We start from the raw sequence: 15,619 nt of genomic DNA, 5'->3' as shown, positions 1-15,619 counted from the left end.
GTGCAATTTTCGAAACGTCGCTCAATAAACGAAAGAAGGGATCAGCATTCGTGGCGTAGAGTAATCCACACGGATCAGATGCCGAAATCAGCGGGTAATTGACGCAATTTCCATCCACCATCCCTCTGTAAGGATTTCGCGACGAGAGAGTCCACAGAGAGATAATAGAAGACGTTTTTACCAAAAGTAGAATGAGAGGAAAGATATACCTTAAAGTATTTCTCCAATGAAATATACCTTACGAAAATTCTTCTTTTAAACAAAATAAAATTAAGTTCGAAAGATAGAGAAGTCTTAAAAAAAAAACAAAGTTAAATAAAATTGAGTGAGAGGATTGAGAATACCTCAAAAAAAATAAAATAAAATAATAATAAAATTAACAAAAGTAAACCAACCAATCAAAAAAAAAAAAAAAAGAAATAAATGATCATGAAAAGACCACAATAATCTTACTTTTGACTGAAACGTAACTCACAACGACTACTACTACAACTCACACCATCTCCCATTTTATTTCCAAATCTTCTCTCTCTCTTTCTATTTCTCATTCCTTTTTTTTTATCTTTCTTTTACCTACTTGGAAGAAGCGAACCTTTAATAAAGAGCTTAAGCGAGCTAAATAGAAACATTTTTCCGTCGGCTTGGCTCAGTTCTTGGCCTCAGTTCGCGAACTCTTGGCTCCGTTGCAATGAAATGAGTCGCAGCAGCTCGTGCATAAGTAATCCGCAGATGAAGGTATACCCAAAGAGAAAGAGAGAGAGAGAGAGAGAAAGAGACCCTTTTCGTTTCTATCCACCCACCCGTATAGGGTGATCCCTTGCCTCCTTTCCCAACTACGACGACTTTCTTCCAGGAAACTTACTACGCCGACGTGTATCGCACCCCTCATCCCCTTCCTTCCTTGCTTCCTTTCGTTCCTTCCATTCTAAACCCCCTACCATTCTCCTAACTCCTCCTCCTTCACCTTCTTAGAAATTCCTCTCGAGTATTTCGTCCTCTCTGACAACTACGTTTGGATTTTTCTTCTTTTCACGCTTTTCCTATTCCTTTTTTTTTATTTTTTTATTTTTTTTTAACAGATTAGTCAGAAAAAAAAAATTTACTCGTGAATTGTCTTCGTTCTTGGTAAAAAAAAAAAAAAAACACGGTTTTATTTAAATATTTTTTTTTTTTCTTTAAGAATAATTTATGATTTATGTTAATGATCCGTGGTATTTGTTATATTGGTGAGAAAAAAATTCGTCTAAACGATATGAAAAATAATTTCATGTGAGAAAAGTACGATCCTATGAAAATCCCAAACGATTTTTATGTAACTCTAAGCACCCTTCTTAGAGTTCTTCGAGTGAAGAATAAAAGAAGGGTGGGTAGAGAAAAAAAAAGGAACGTAGATAGAAGAAGAAGAAGAAGAAGAAGGAAAATGTGAAAGAAGGAAGATGGAAGAAGTAAGCACCGGAACCGTTAATCACGCTTGCGAACTATTCGAAGCACATTTTTCATTGACGTAGTAGCTGTGTAACGTTATAAAGTGGTAGTAAGTGATGGTGGTGATGGTGATGCTGAAGAGATGGGGGAAGGATTCGGTAATTATTCGCCATAGGCTTGAAAAATTGCTGCCTGATCCCGAAATCGATAGTCTCGCGTTGAATATCTCTCTCTCTCTCTCTCTCTCTCTTTTTCGTTTTTTTTTACACCCTTCTTAGGTGGCATCGTACGTAGTAGCTTTTTCCAAGGACAAAAAGGGTGTTACGAAAAAACGACACACCACCCTCTAAACGTGGCACCCCCTCGACAAAGTCACATTATGAGAATAACGTATTGGTATCGTAATAAGGAAACGATTGGATGCGTACCGAGTAAGTACGAGAGTGAGAAAGAGAGAAAGAGAGATGGAAAAAATGAGAGGGTGAAAAAAAAAGAAAAGGGAAGAGAGGATGGTAGTCACCTTCGTCGAGCTTTAACCTCTCCTTCACTATCTTCTCATTTTGCTCGAGACTATTATTCATACGACGTTTCAGGGATCTTCTCTCTCGTGGTTGCCTGGGTTATATCTTTTTAGATATATACACACATATACATACATATATATGTATATATATATATAAATTTATATATAATATTATCTACCAAAAGCTTGGAATTGCTTGCTGATTTTCCAAAAAATTTAATACACCTAATACATTTTTTATTCTTCTTCTAATATCAAATATATTTCACATTTATTAATGTTGTCATAAAATTAATGTAACTTGGTATCAATGAATATTAAATAATTAATAAATTTATTAATTAATGAATTTAACAATTTGTTAAAAATACTAAATTTATACGATTTAATGGATATAGGAAATTTGTTATTGGTTAGAATATATTTTAATATAATTTTAATCAAATTATTATTATATTAATTTATTAGTAAAATATGCCTCGAAAGTTAAACGAAAATTTGGATGATTAACAATTTGAATGTTTCTTTTTTTTTTTTAATATATATTTTTTTTTATTTTGTTTTTTTTTTTTAATCTAAAAATTATTTTACATTAATAATTATCTTATATTTTATCTACAGTCACAAAAATTAAAGCAATGCTAGAAAATGATTGTACACATTCGTAAAGACGTATAATGCGTAAGCGTTTGGTCATTACGCAGGAAAAAGGGATTAAGATCGAAGAACCCCTTTGAAGGGATTAAAACGGAAAATCAAAAATAATTCTCTCCGTTCCGCGACATCTCGTAGACTATGGTGTAGCCTATAACGCAATAATCCCTTTTCGTCGACGACGATTTAAGGGTGGTGGTCCCTTGTAAGGGCCGAAACTGACTCGATTACGTCGCGAGTTCTTCTTCGAGAATAAAAATTAAAAAAATCATACCTTAAACACCAGCCATTATTTTAATTTATAATTTATAATTTTCGAAGATCTCCTTGTTTGTTTGTTGGTTGGTTTTTTAAATAATTAAATTCATTTTAAAATTCATAAATTTTGTTAACAATTATTAAATGCAATTAACACTCAACGCCAATTGATTAACCAAATTTCCCACATTAGATAAATATTTTTATGTCAAGATAAAAATCTGATATAACATTTATTTAATTTCTAATTAAAATATTAAATTAATTATTAAATATTAATATAAAATTATTATAAAAATAAACATTCTATAATAATTGTTTATCAAATTCATTCAAAACTATTACTAACGCAATAATCAACGTAAAACAAATATTTAAGGATAAACCAAATTGTATTTTATGGTAAAACAAACACAGAGACAAATATCTGAACAAGGTTTAGGTAAAATACGTAAAGTTCTTGAATAGAAACGAATTAAATGAAGAATCCTAAGATAGGATTCAAGGCCGTCAGGGTAATCGGCTCGTCTCGCGAGACTCCAATCCGATGTATAATTTATATAAAACGGCATTAAATTGTCTATGTCGGGGTGTGTGCGGCTTCTGGTTGGTGACGTTCTACAGTTGAACATTTGCGGGGGTGACTGTATAAGACTCTCGATGTAAGAGGGATGAAGAAAGTGGGTGGTAGAAGGTTACAGTATGGAAACACAGGGAACAGTAGACCTTAAGAAATGGAAATAAAAAAGAAAAAGTAGAAGCAGTAAGGAAAGAGATGGAATGAGGGGTTGAATTACGATTGGTAAAAAAAAAAAGTAAGAGTTAAAAAAAAAAAAAGGGTGGAAGGGTCTGTGTTATATGGAATCAAGCGAGAGAACATATTAGCTCGACTTAAGGCGTGGCATAATGATCCTCTGACGAAACCATCTTATTCCGTGACATAACGAAACGTAATATGTGTGTGTGTGTGTCTGTGTTTGAGAAAGAAAAGAAAAAGTAAGAGACAGAGAATAGCAAGGGGTGGCTCCGTTACGATGGGGGTTGCGGCCAGTCAGGCGAGAATAAGTGCGACTTACAGCAACCACGTTGATTGTCAGCCCTGACTGCTCGCGTTAAGAAGGTCCTGCGTTATTGCAATATAAAGTGATGTCCTTCGTAGTAGTAGTAGTTGTTGTAGTGGTGGTGGTAGTAGTGGTGGCGGTGGTTGAGGAAGGAAAGAATGACGATAAAGTGAGGGAGGGGAGGAGGGTAAAGCTTTAAACTCGGCATCAAACGGCAAAGGACCTCCAACCAACCCCTCGGCCGCAAATTTTTATTCATTGACACTACACGGACGAGCACCCTTCGGGTATATTCGTCTTTCAGAGTTTCGTCAAACTTCTTTTTTTTTTTTTTATTCACTTACACAGACACACACACACAGAGAGAAAAAATATTCATTCATTTTTATCTTTTACATAATAACACGAAGATTATTATTTTTTTTTGTTATTGTTCTTTAAACATTCGGAATGAGAATATTTTTGTTTCAATTATTAATCAATTATTTTTACAAATAAAAAATATATTTTACTAATTTGTATTGGTTAAATTTAAAACGGTGTTGTCACGTGAATAAGTCGTCGTTTCTACGAGCAAGGAAGATGAAACGTTCCTGGTCCAGGGTGTTTGGGATAAAGTTGCTAGTCGAAGAAACTCGGAAGTTCATAAATCACGCGAGGAACCACAGGGATCCTTGAAGATGGAAAAGGATCGGCCTTTGCTTCGCAAATGTGCGAACTTTGTGCATGTGTGTTACAACAGTTGAAAATAAATTTTTTTTCAAACGTAATATATATGTATATACATGTATAGAAATACCAATATAAATCTATATATATACATATACATATCGATAAGGGTTTCCTTGCTTCTTATTTACTCTAAAAGGTAAAGGAAAAAAAAAAAGAAAACGTTGGTCGATGGTCCGTCTGTCCATCTATACTTCGATGGATACAAACCGCAAAGGCTGACCGTTCTCACAGTAAATATATCGAAGTGAATTGCAACTTCGTCCCTAATCCGAACGTGAAAAGGCAAGTGTGTGGGAGTAGACGTGATCCATGGCTACCAAATAAATTCACATTGAATTTATAACAACCGTTATGGGGAAAAGTAAAACGAAAATAAAATAAAATAAAATAAAAAAGAAGATAGATTTACATCGTACATCCCTTTTTTTATTTTTTTTTTTATTTATAATAATTATTTTATTCGAATCTATCATTGAGAATATCATTTCACATTAAAAAAAAGAAATAACAGAAAAATCTTGTAGGTAATGTCTTTCATATGAGCAGGAATCCCAATAAACCTCTTAAGGCTTAACCATGAAACGTCGGAAGTTAGCTTTTAGGTGGAAGACATTAGCAAAACCGAGCTCACCTTTTCTCCGGCCAATTACAAGAGATTTCGCAGTAATCCTATTACATATACACACTTACACATATTAGCTCATTATCGCATAACCGTGTGCCGCTCGTAAGAGCCGTATCAACCGCTTAGTTTCGATTGTCCGAAGGATTTCTGGGAAAACGTTAATGGCGAGTTTTCTTTGACCTGAGATATATTACTCCAACCATTCTCATGGGAATATCGTTATTTCATAAACAGGAAGAATTCAGCTTTAGTCTGCCAATTTCAACAGAAATAGAAATGGTTTCATCAGTCCCATTTAAAAAAGGAAACAACAAATTATAGATTCGTTCATGTAGACATTCAATGATTATTTGGAAAAAAACTTATCAGAGAGATTTTATTTAGATCTCTTCGATCCGACGGCAATAAATGCGAAGGTTTCACCTTGGGAAGGGTGGTAGCATATAGTGCGGGCATTTAGGAGGGTGTCCAGTGTCCACACCTCTGTTGTCAGCTAATGCTTGGTCATTGTAAGGGGTCGGTTCGTAAGCGTACCGAATCTTCTTGGGTGGATCCAGTATAACGTTCGAGGATTCGGGAAAGAGTACCTTCGAAAGAGAGAGAGAGAGAGAGAGAGAGAGAGAGCAAGAGAGTGAAGGTTAGAAAAAAGGGCAGAAGAAGACGAGGAAAAAGTAGGAGTCGAGAATCGTTTGCTAGAAAAAGAAAATGAACGAAAAAGGAAGGAAGGAAGGAAGAGTTTCACGAATTCCACTAGTTCTTGGTCTGAACCACCCCCCCCCCAACCTCCCCTTTTCTCACCCTCTTCCTATCGTTCAGTGCTGGCCTATCGCTCTCCGACAATCCGGCTAAATCTCTTCCACCATAAACGGCTAAACAAAGAGGTCCATTCTTCGGGTGCGGCAGCAAACCCTACTCACCTCGCCCTTCTTTCCTGTTTCAAAGCGACACCCCACCCAACCCCTAGCAACCTGTCCTCCTACTCTCACCCTTATCGGACTTGTCCACCACTTACGATCATCCATCTGGAGCTCTTTCCTCCTACACTAAGGCGAGATAGTTCTTCTGTCCACATTCAACGAGAAAGGAAAGAAATGTAGCCATTGTCCATGACTTTTTTTCGCGATACAACATCGAACCTCTTTTTCTCAGTTCTTTCCTTCCCCCTTATTTTTTTGCTGATGAAAAAAAGAAAAAAATGCGTTTAGATCGGACGTCCAGTTTTGGATTTGCCAGGACCCTGACGAAGAGTGATGAACGACCTTTCTCACAGTTTGCTACTTCAAGTAACGGGATATTACACCTACGGATATATTTTATCCTTGATCAGCTACCTTACTCTTAGAATTTTCCTGTTTACTCTACTATAAGTTTAGTTTCAAATAGAACAAAGATAAACTGAGAGAAAAAGAGACAGAGAGAATTTTGATGATACTTATTCTAAAAGCGAAAGAAAAGAAAAAAAAAAAAGAAAAAAAAAGAATTGTAATAAAATAAAAAGAAAGAGAAAAGTCGATAGAAGAAGTCTGATACAGTTCCCTTTCTAACCCATAATAAAAGAAGGCAGATTAATGCCTTCGGTCTTGAATCCAATCAACATTATTCCGACAATAGTCCGCCAGCCAATACCCTTCCTACCCTTAGCTGCTGCCGGTGGCGATATTATCAACAGGCCACCCAGCCAGCACAGTCACCTTTCAACTACGCTGACTCTCGTCTCACCCCCATTTCTATCTCTCATAGCCTGTGTAACGTCTTTTTCTCAACCCTCCTAAGACTTTGCTCTTCTTCTTCTTCTTCTTCTTCTTTTTCTTTCACACTTACCATCATCTCAAAAAAAAAAAAAAAAACATCGACTCGTTCTCACAGAAAAGACACCTAGCAGCCCAGTGTGCTCTTAATTCCACGGAGCCGATGATAAGTATGCTAACAAGAGAGTACCGTCGGTGAACGGTTCCATTCTAAAAGGGATGGAAAAGAAGCACAGGGTGTGTCACGGGGGTGAGAAATAAGTGTGAGTTTTACTACTGGTACACACTGGTGGTGTAAGACCATGGAAAGGAGGGTTGCTTCTTAAAGCCAAATTAACGCGACGCTCGCATAAACGGTGCCGACTTTTCCGTCAATGTTAATACCAACCAGAGGGCCATTAGCCGATCGAACCAACCCTCCTGAGCAAGGACATAGTAACCGGGGGGGAGGTGAATTAAGGGGGTTGAAATAGGAGGAGCAGGAGGAAGGGGGGGGGGGTTACGCGATCAACGTTCACCCAAGTCGAACGTTTTCTTTCTTTTTTCTTCTTCCAGTCCACATCTTCCAGCAGCAACTCTCCTTAATCGTCGATGCGATAAATCAGCCGAGGAAAGAGAGAAGAAGAAGAAGAAAAAAAATACCTACGAGAGGAGAGGAGAGGATCGCGAACGCGATAAGCGTGACCGAACATCCCTCTTCTTACCGACACACAGTCGTGTTCTTTTTCCAATCGACAGGGGTGCCTTCTTTAAGATCGTACAACCATTTTCTTTTTTTCTTTATCTTCTTTCTTTTTTTGCTTTTGGTTATCGTTAACGAGATTTGAGAAGAATTTTTTGTTAATACACATGGAAAAGGGGAGAGGTAAAGTCTTCCATGTGGGACCTTGAAAAATAAATTCATTCCTATTAGTCAGTTCTTAAGGGATGATTCTATAATCATCGTAATGTATTATTTAATAAACATGTTCGATGCACTTTTGAAAACTTTTAGACATATTATGTGAACCACTGACGTAAGGAGAAAAATAATAAGAAGTAAAAGACATGGTTGGTGTAGGAAGGAAAAGGGGTGAAAGACGATTGTAGGAGGGCCCGTTTGTAGCCGGTTTTAGGAACCTAAGGTTGAATCTATAAAGGAGTGTTTTACGAGGGCGGATAATACGATGAAAGATGCGAACAGTGAGCGGTCATGCTTAAAGAACGCGCGTAACCGGACGACCGTGTTCTCCTTCTTTCCCGGATCCTCGCTAACCGGGCGGTTTTTGAACGAGAGAGAGAGAGAGAGAGAGAGAGAGAATTTCAACGAAGGAAGGAAGAAATGGAAGAAGGAAGGAAGGAAGGAAGGAAAGAAGGGTGAGGTCACCTCGAGGAAGAAGCGGTTTCGCTCGTTTCCAGAACGAACGAACGAACGAACGCTGTTGGTGGAAGGTGTACTTGCTGTGTATGAGTGAGAAATAGAGTTTAGGGGTGGTGGAATTAGGTAAGGGGAATAAGAGAGAGAAAGAGAGAAGGTGGACGACCCCACAACCCACACACAGCCCACGGCCCATAATATATCAATTCCGTATTCTAATGTCCAGGCGGTTAATCCAAAAAGCGTCGAGTCTGCGGAAACCTAAGCGGTCGTGGCGCCTTTCGTTTCCTGCGAAGGGTGACCCTCACTCCTCACCCTTTTCCTCCGTCTCTTTCTTCTTCCCTCTCTTATTCCTGTCTCGTCGTGTCGCGAGAGAAATAAGGGCTATCTCTGATACGACCTAGTCGTCACGTATGTACCTCTTTCTCTCTCTCTCTCTCACTCTCTCATTCTTGTTCTCTTTCAGCTTGCTGCTGGTACGCAGCTAGGAAGAAAAGTCCATGGTGATGATTCCTTCACTATCAAATTTAACACGAATACTTCCTTGAATGTCAGTTTTGTAATTAGGATAATTGGAAGGAGACAAAGTTTGTGTGGTTTTACTGTTAACGTGTTACAACTTATCTTCTTAGTTGTCACATTTCATTGGATTTATTTCATTTATCAAACATTGATATTGCAAATTTGTAAAGAACAATTTTTTTTATTTAATATTTTAACATAAACTTTGTCTATTTTCTATGAATCATGCATGTAATGAGTACCTACTGTGTGAACGAGAAAGAAAGGAAGAGAATGAGAAAGAGAGAGAGAGAGAGAGAGGGGCAAAGTAAAAAAGAAAAAAAAACGAAAGAGGTGTGAAACGGTACGCGGAGAAAAAGAAGGAGTAAAAGGAGGAGGAAGAGGAGGAGGAAGAGGAGTTCTTGGAGTGGCGCGCGAACTATTAAAAAGCGCGCGTCCGCTCGAATTCTCGGGGCTAGTAAATTACCCGAAAAAAGAAATAATCGTTGGTCATCTCCCTCACGTCTCTCCCACTCCATCCTTCACCACCACTCCACTCCCTCCCCTTCCCGTCGTTTCGGTGAACCTGCCTCCGACGTAGCGTCACCTCTCGTCCGCGTCGTTTCTCTTCTCTGCTTCTAAAACGACCCAAAACTCCTCTCGAGCTAAACGTTTTCTTTCTCTCTTTTTCGCATACACACACACACACACATACATACCATCTCATTCTCTCTCTCGTCGGAGGAGATATCGCCGCCGTAAAAAAAAAAATCTTCACCTCCACCTTCTCCTACTTGTCCTCCTCCTCCTCCTCCTCCTCCTCTTCCTCTTCTCGCGACGAGCGTCGCGGTCTGAGATAAAAAATTAGCCGGAGTTGCAAACGTTTCCACCTTAAATCATATATTTATCGCGACATTAATTCAACCCTTTTAGGTGGCCCTTTTTTCCTGGCGCCCACCACTCGCCACGGAGAAAAAGAGAGAGAGAGAAAGAGTGTGCATGTATGTGTGTGAGTGAGAAAGAGAGAAGAAAGAATTAGAACCCTTCTCTGTATAACCCGTAGACTGCACTACCCTTTTTCGTTGTCTTTCTTTCTCTTTCATCCATTTCCTTTTACCCCTTTCGTGCTGGACGACAGGCCGTTACCTCGCTAATTTCTCAGATTCAAGTATTTTTATGTACCGTCCCGAGTACCCAACCGACCCAGGGAGGGCTAAATCCTGTGTCGTTTATTATTTAGAGGAAAAGAGATAGATAGAAGAAGAAAAGGTTTCACTCTTTGACTTTTAACCATCCTATCCTCTCATGAACCCACCACGTGCGTGGGCGTAACGAGTTACGAAGGACTCTCCAACTAACGCGAATGAGAACTCGATCGAGAGGGTAGGACATGTCGTATATTTTTTTTTTCTTTTTTTTTTTATCTCTCTTATTCTTACCCCTCGTTATCTGTTCTTAACTCAAACCCTTTTCGTAACAGAACCGATTATTCTTTCTCAACGTTCTTTACGTAAATTCTTCGTTAATACTCGTTTATTCTTTCTTTAAAAAAGAACACACGTATATAGGGGAGGATACAGGTACTACACCCTATAAGAACCCTAAAAAAAAAAAAAGAATCGTTTGAAATAATCTCCAAGCGAGTTGTACCTAGTCACAGGATTATTTTATGGGATCGTCGTCGTGTTGTAACATCATCGAAACCCGACGAAATCGAGGGAAGGAAGCATTTATTCACGGTGAAATACAAAACGATGAAACAGCCATGGCAAGCCATGGCAGCAACGGCAACGTCAACGACAACGGCAACGTCAATGGTAGTGGCGGCGGGGTCCTTAAACGTGCCTGGGCCCCTCATGTTTACTTAATAAATACATATTTGGTATACGGCCTGGTACATAAGCCGAGAGAGAGCCGGCTGCAAGCCTATTTTTGCGTTCACTCTTGTTGTCATAGGACTGGGCCGATGGGAGCAACCTTTCCCTCGACGTACCATCCTTGTCCTTCTCTTTCTCATTCTTCTGACAATGGACTAACCGAATATACCAACGTGGATATGATGGATATATATTTGGAGTGGTATAATAAAATAAAATAAATGAAAAATACAAATCTTTTCGTTAGGAATTTCTCATAGATTCGACTGGTTAATGTACATATATATATATATATAAAGTATAAACAAACCAAACAAGAGATACGCTGCTTTTTTATCTTTTTATCTTCTTTACCTTCAATTCTCACGCATATATTTTCTTCTTATCCCAATGAACTTTTCTTTTCTTTATTTGACTTTTTTTTTTAACCATATCTCTAGCATGACTATACCTATCTTTTAAAAAAAGAAAAATATCTAATGGAATGTATTAGTGTCATGAAAAGAACGAAATTTTAAATAAATGATCTAATCAAATAGAAAAAAAAAAAAACAAAAAGATAAGACCAAAAAGTGGAGAAGGAGCAGGAGGAGGAGGAGAAGGAGAATGATCATCATGGGTATCGTGCGACGGCTGGTATCAACCTCTTTTCTGAATTCTTGCTTGCGAGTGGGTGGTATGTTTGAGAGAAGAACATATGGGGGAGGTTGGGAGAATCATAGTAAGAAGACGAAAACGAAGACCAAGTCCAAGTCCAAGAAAGAACAAAAAATGAGTAAGAAAAGAGATGAAATGAGATGAGATGAGATGAGATGAGAAGAGAGGATACGAGGCAAGCAAGCAAGCAGGCAGGCAGGCAGGCAGGCCACGATGCGCTGCTTATGATGTAGTGGTTTAGCCCTTGGCTGCATTGGAGGTGGTAGTCGTCGTGGTCATAATAGTAGTAGTAGTAATAGTAGTAGTAGGTAGTAGTGGTGATGGTGGTGAGTGCTGACGACGATGGAAATGAAGGTAGGAGGTGGCTGGTATCGTAAAAGAGAGGGGAGAGCGGGAATGCGCGCGCGAGAACTTGGTGGAGGGAAAAGTGTGGTCGGAGAGTTCGAAAGGATCGGAGAGGGGGTACAGAGAGAAAGAGAGTGTGCGAGAGGTGGCGGAAGAAGATCGTGGTAGTGGCGGTAGCACTGAAGAGAAGAGAAGAGAAGAGGAGGAGGAGGTGGAGGTGGCGGTAGTGGTGGTGGTGGTGATGGAGAGAAGGAATGAGAAGGAAGGAAGGAGGGGTAGCCTGTGAGGACCAGGGTGGGAGACCTGGGTGCTAGAGAGAGATGCGGGGAACATTGGGGGAACTGTGGGGGACCGAGCCGAAGGGGGAAGAGAGAGGAAGAGAGAGAGAGAGACAGAGAGACAGAGAGAGAGAGAGAGATAGAGAACGCTTGAAAGCAGGCCTGTTGGTTGGTTTCAACTATATTTGTTTATATTTACACAATAAGCAACAGCCCCGCCGGTTCGGGCTCTCTCCGTGCTCGGTATGCTTGTGCCGCATTTAGTGTTTAGTCCTCGCTACTCGCGCGGCGCGTTAACTTACGGTTCCACGACGTTACTTTATCGTATTATTCATATTCTTATTCTTATTATTCATATTTTTCTGACCTTTTTTATCTCTTTTTTTTTTACCCCATTCATTTTCGTCACTCCCACGGTACGTTTAAAGGGAAAGAGTTTGAGAGAGTGAGAGGGAGAGAGAGAGAGAGAGAGAGAGAGAAAAGATTCAGTCTCTGTCTCTATTTCTCTCTCTCTCTCTCTCTCTCTCTTTCTCTTTCTATCTCTTTCTATCTCTTTCTCTTTCTATCTCTCTCTGTCGCGCGCGCACCAACATCTATTTATCGCCACGTGCTTTTGTGCATCGTTTTCATCCTCTTCCTCTTCCTCATCTTCTTCTTTTTCATCTTCATTATAATTTGTTTAATTTTTATTTATGACATACCAAAGGAAGAAGTAAAAGAAGAAGACAAGTGTGAAAAAAATCTGTGGTGTTGTGTCACCAATGAATTTAAAAAAAAAAAAAAAAAATAAGAAATACGAAGAGTCCTTGAAATTCGTATCGGTAGTTGAATGTGAAGAGTAGAGAAACCGAGTGCCAATTCCAAAAAGAGAATTGAAAGTATATATATATATATATATATATATATATATATACAAAGAAAGAAGAGTGGAAGGTGTTAAAGAAAAAGGGAGTAGTAAGGGGGGGAAAAGATCCCTACAGTGCTAAGGAAGAAGAGACTTCCGGTGTGGTGTTTCTTCAAACCAAAGAGAGAGAGATCCTCTCGCCGGATGTTTATCGTGAGTGTCCTTTACGAGTGTTGTTTTTCCTTCCAGTTTCTTTTTTTTCCTCTTTTTTTTTTTTTCATTACTTATCTTTCGTTAATTTTTTTATTATTTAATCGTTTTTTTTTTTTTCTATTTAATCTAAAACCACATTTCTCGTTTCTTCGAGGAGCGTGGACCACCAAGTCTTTCGATGATTTAAATATACAATTTGATATAAATCCCTTTAGGTACATTTGTGTTTCACATTTTTCTTTTAAGTAACAAAATGAAGAAGAAGAAGAAGAAGAAGAAGAAAATACAAAAAATGCAGCAAGAAAATTAACTTGTATTCTAGGTCTCCATGAACGTGTTCACATACCACACCGTTAACGTAGTCACTTGCCTTACAAAAGGGGGCCAACGATATGTACTTTTTTTATCACCTAAGGATCCTACAGAGATTACGTGTTATTTATCAAACTGTTACCTTCGTACGTGTATGAGCTTATCGTTCACCTCTTTTTTTCTTTTTTTCTCTCTCACTCTCTCTCATTTGATTCGTCTCGTCGACTCGAAAAATACAGAAAAATAAAAAATTAAAGAAAAAATAAGGAAATCACATTACAAAACTCAGACCTATACTACAATCTTCAAAAAAAAAAATAAAAAATACGTAAAACCATTTATTATTTATTCACCTTTATAAAAAAAAAATAAAATAAATAAATAAATTATATATAAATTATTTCGAAATTATCGTAAACCAAGAAACATATTTTTAATTGCATGCAACATTATAACTTCTGTCCTTTTAATATTTTTTTTTTTTATGTACACCTATCTCTCTCTCTCTCTCTCTCTCTCTCTCTCTCTACTCTCTTTCACTCACCTTCTCCCCTCTTACTCTTTCTCACTTTCTGGTTTTTCGCGCGCGGACTATCACTCGTGCTCGCCACGTGAAACTACCGATCGATTCTCCTTCGATGCGCGTAATCGTTCTCAACGAGTGAGAGAAAAAGAAAGAGAGAGGGGAGTGTTAGATAGATAGAGTGAGACAGACAGAGAGAGAGAGAGAGGGAGAGAGAGAATGGAACAGATCGGAAGCAAAAAGCAAAGAAAGGGAAGGGAAGGGAAAGGGAAGGGAAAGGGAAGTTAGAAATTATTATTAGAAAGCCGTAACCGCACACGAAACATTGTACTTTTGCAAACGGCATGTGTGAGACGGAATCACGTGCGTCACGCTAAGATCTATAATCAGTTGTGCTCACTTGCTAACGATCAAGGCAAAAAACCGGTCTCTCTCTCTCTCTCTCCTCATTCCCTCTCACTCTTTCTCACTCACTCTTCTTTTCACTCTCTTCGTACGGATTTTTTTGACGATCATCGTAATCAATCGTTCAATCGATCAATTCGATTCGATTTCATTCGGTTCCAAGTCTACGGAAGATTAATTATATACACATTCCATCGAATAACCAATAATCGTTATGCTAATAAAGATATGTGTCATATCTTATCCTATTTATAATGTCATATATATATATATATATATTTAATTATTAAATAATAATTATTAATTTATTCTGGTCTCGTTAATATTCTTCTTTTTTATTTTTTTATATATTTTTTATTTCTATTTCAATTTGTCGAGAAAAAGTATTTTTAATTTGGAATACTCGATACCACATCGTATTCTTATGTATTATGCAAATGTATATTACATAATTTATTATATGTGCCCATAATTATGAAAATGGTCTAAATCATGTATCTCTTGTTTCGAGATATTTCAAGATTTATATTTGAACACTATACGAATTCTATATAATACTAGGGGTGCCCTGCCACGCGTTGCTGTTGCTCACAATCAGTTCGATACACACGTCTTTAAGTCAACAAATTACCTAATATTGCGATTATAAATTGAGATATAAACAATCCTATCTTTCAAAGTGGATGAAACTGCACATAGTGTGGAAAATTGTATTAAAATCGGTTCAGTAGTTTAGGAGTCCATTGTGCACAAACAACGTGACACGTAATTTATATATATTCAGAATTGAAATAACAAACATTATCTGACGATTCATTTTTGACAATATCTTGAAAATTACATTGAATTTATTTAGTTTAAAATAATGTGGTGACTTAGATCACTTTCATAATTATGGGCACATAAATGTCATTGAAATTTTGTATTAGATAATGATTTTAATTTTACATATATTTCATTTTATGTAAAAATGTTGGACAATTTGTTAATCCCATTTTGTATTTAGGTTTTTAAATTTTTATATTATTGGTTTTTTTTTGCTGACTTTATAATTTACAGAACCAAATATGAATGCATTTGAATTTAACAAAAAATATCAGATGAAATCTTTGAAATAGTCATTTTCATCCTTACAACGATACTCGCATAATTTCGTTGGTCAAGTTAGTTCAATGTTCTCTCTCTCTCTCTCTCTCTCTCTCTTTCTCGTTGGAGACACAACAATAACGCAAACCATAGTTTGTTTTCACATCGTGTTTATTAACGACGGGCATCGCATCG

General features: G+C 37.7%; 1 protein-coding gene and 2 long non-coding RNA genes across 3 annotated transcripts in view; 2 read left to right on the top strand and 1 right to left on the bottom strand.

Moving 5' to 3' along the window:
- The window catches only part of FoxP (forkhead box transcription factor P), a 306,221-nt gene that overhangs the window by 180,984 nt on the left and 109,618 nt on the right, over positions 1-15,619 (top strand).
- On the bottom strand, positions 9,143-14,080 carry LOC149031183 (uncharacterized). The gene is made up of 3 exons (XR_016177871.1): positions 13,955-14,080; positions 9,604-9,774; positions 9,143-9,522 (listed from the first exon to the last, which is right to left on the bottom strand). It is a non-coding gene; the product is annotated as an uncharacterized LOC149031183 (long non-coding RNA).
- LOC107072163 (uncharacterized) lies at positions 12,159-12,835 on the top strand. The gene is made up of 2 exons (XR_001476548.2): positions 12,159-12,457; positions 12,748-12,835. It is a non-coding gene; the product is annotated as an uncharacterized LOC107072163 (long non-coding RNA).

This window comes from Polistes dominula, unplaced genomic scaffold (assembly GCF_049000335.1).
Source record: "Polistes dominula isolate Pdom_NZ unplaced genomic scaffold, Pdom_raw_medaka contig_25, whole genome shotgun sequence".
Lineage (NCBI taxonomy): Eukaryota > Metazoa > Arthropoda > Insecta > Hymenoptera > Vespidae > Polistes > Polistes dominula.
The sequence above is the reverse complement of the archived record's forward strand: the minus strand, read 5'-3'. Positions and strand labels throughout refer to the sequence as shown.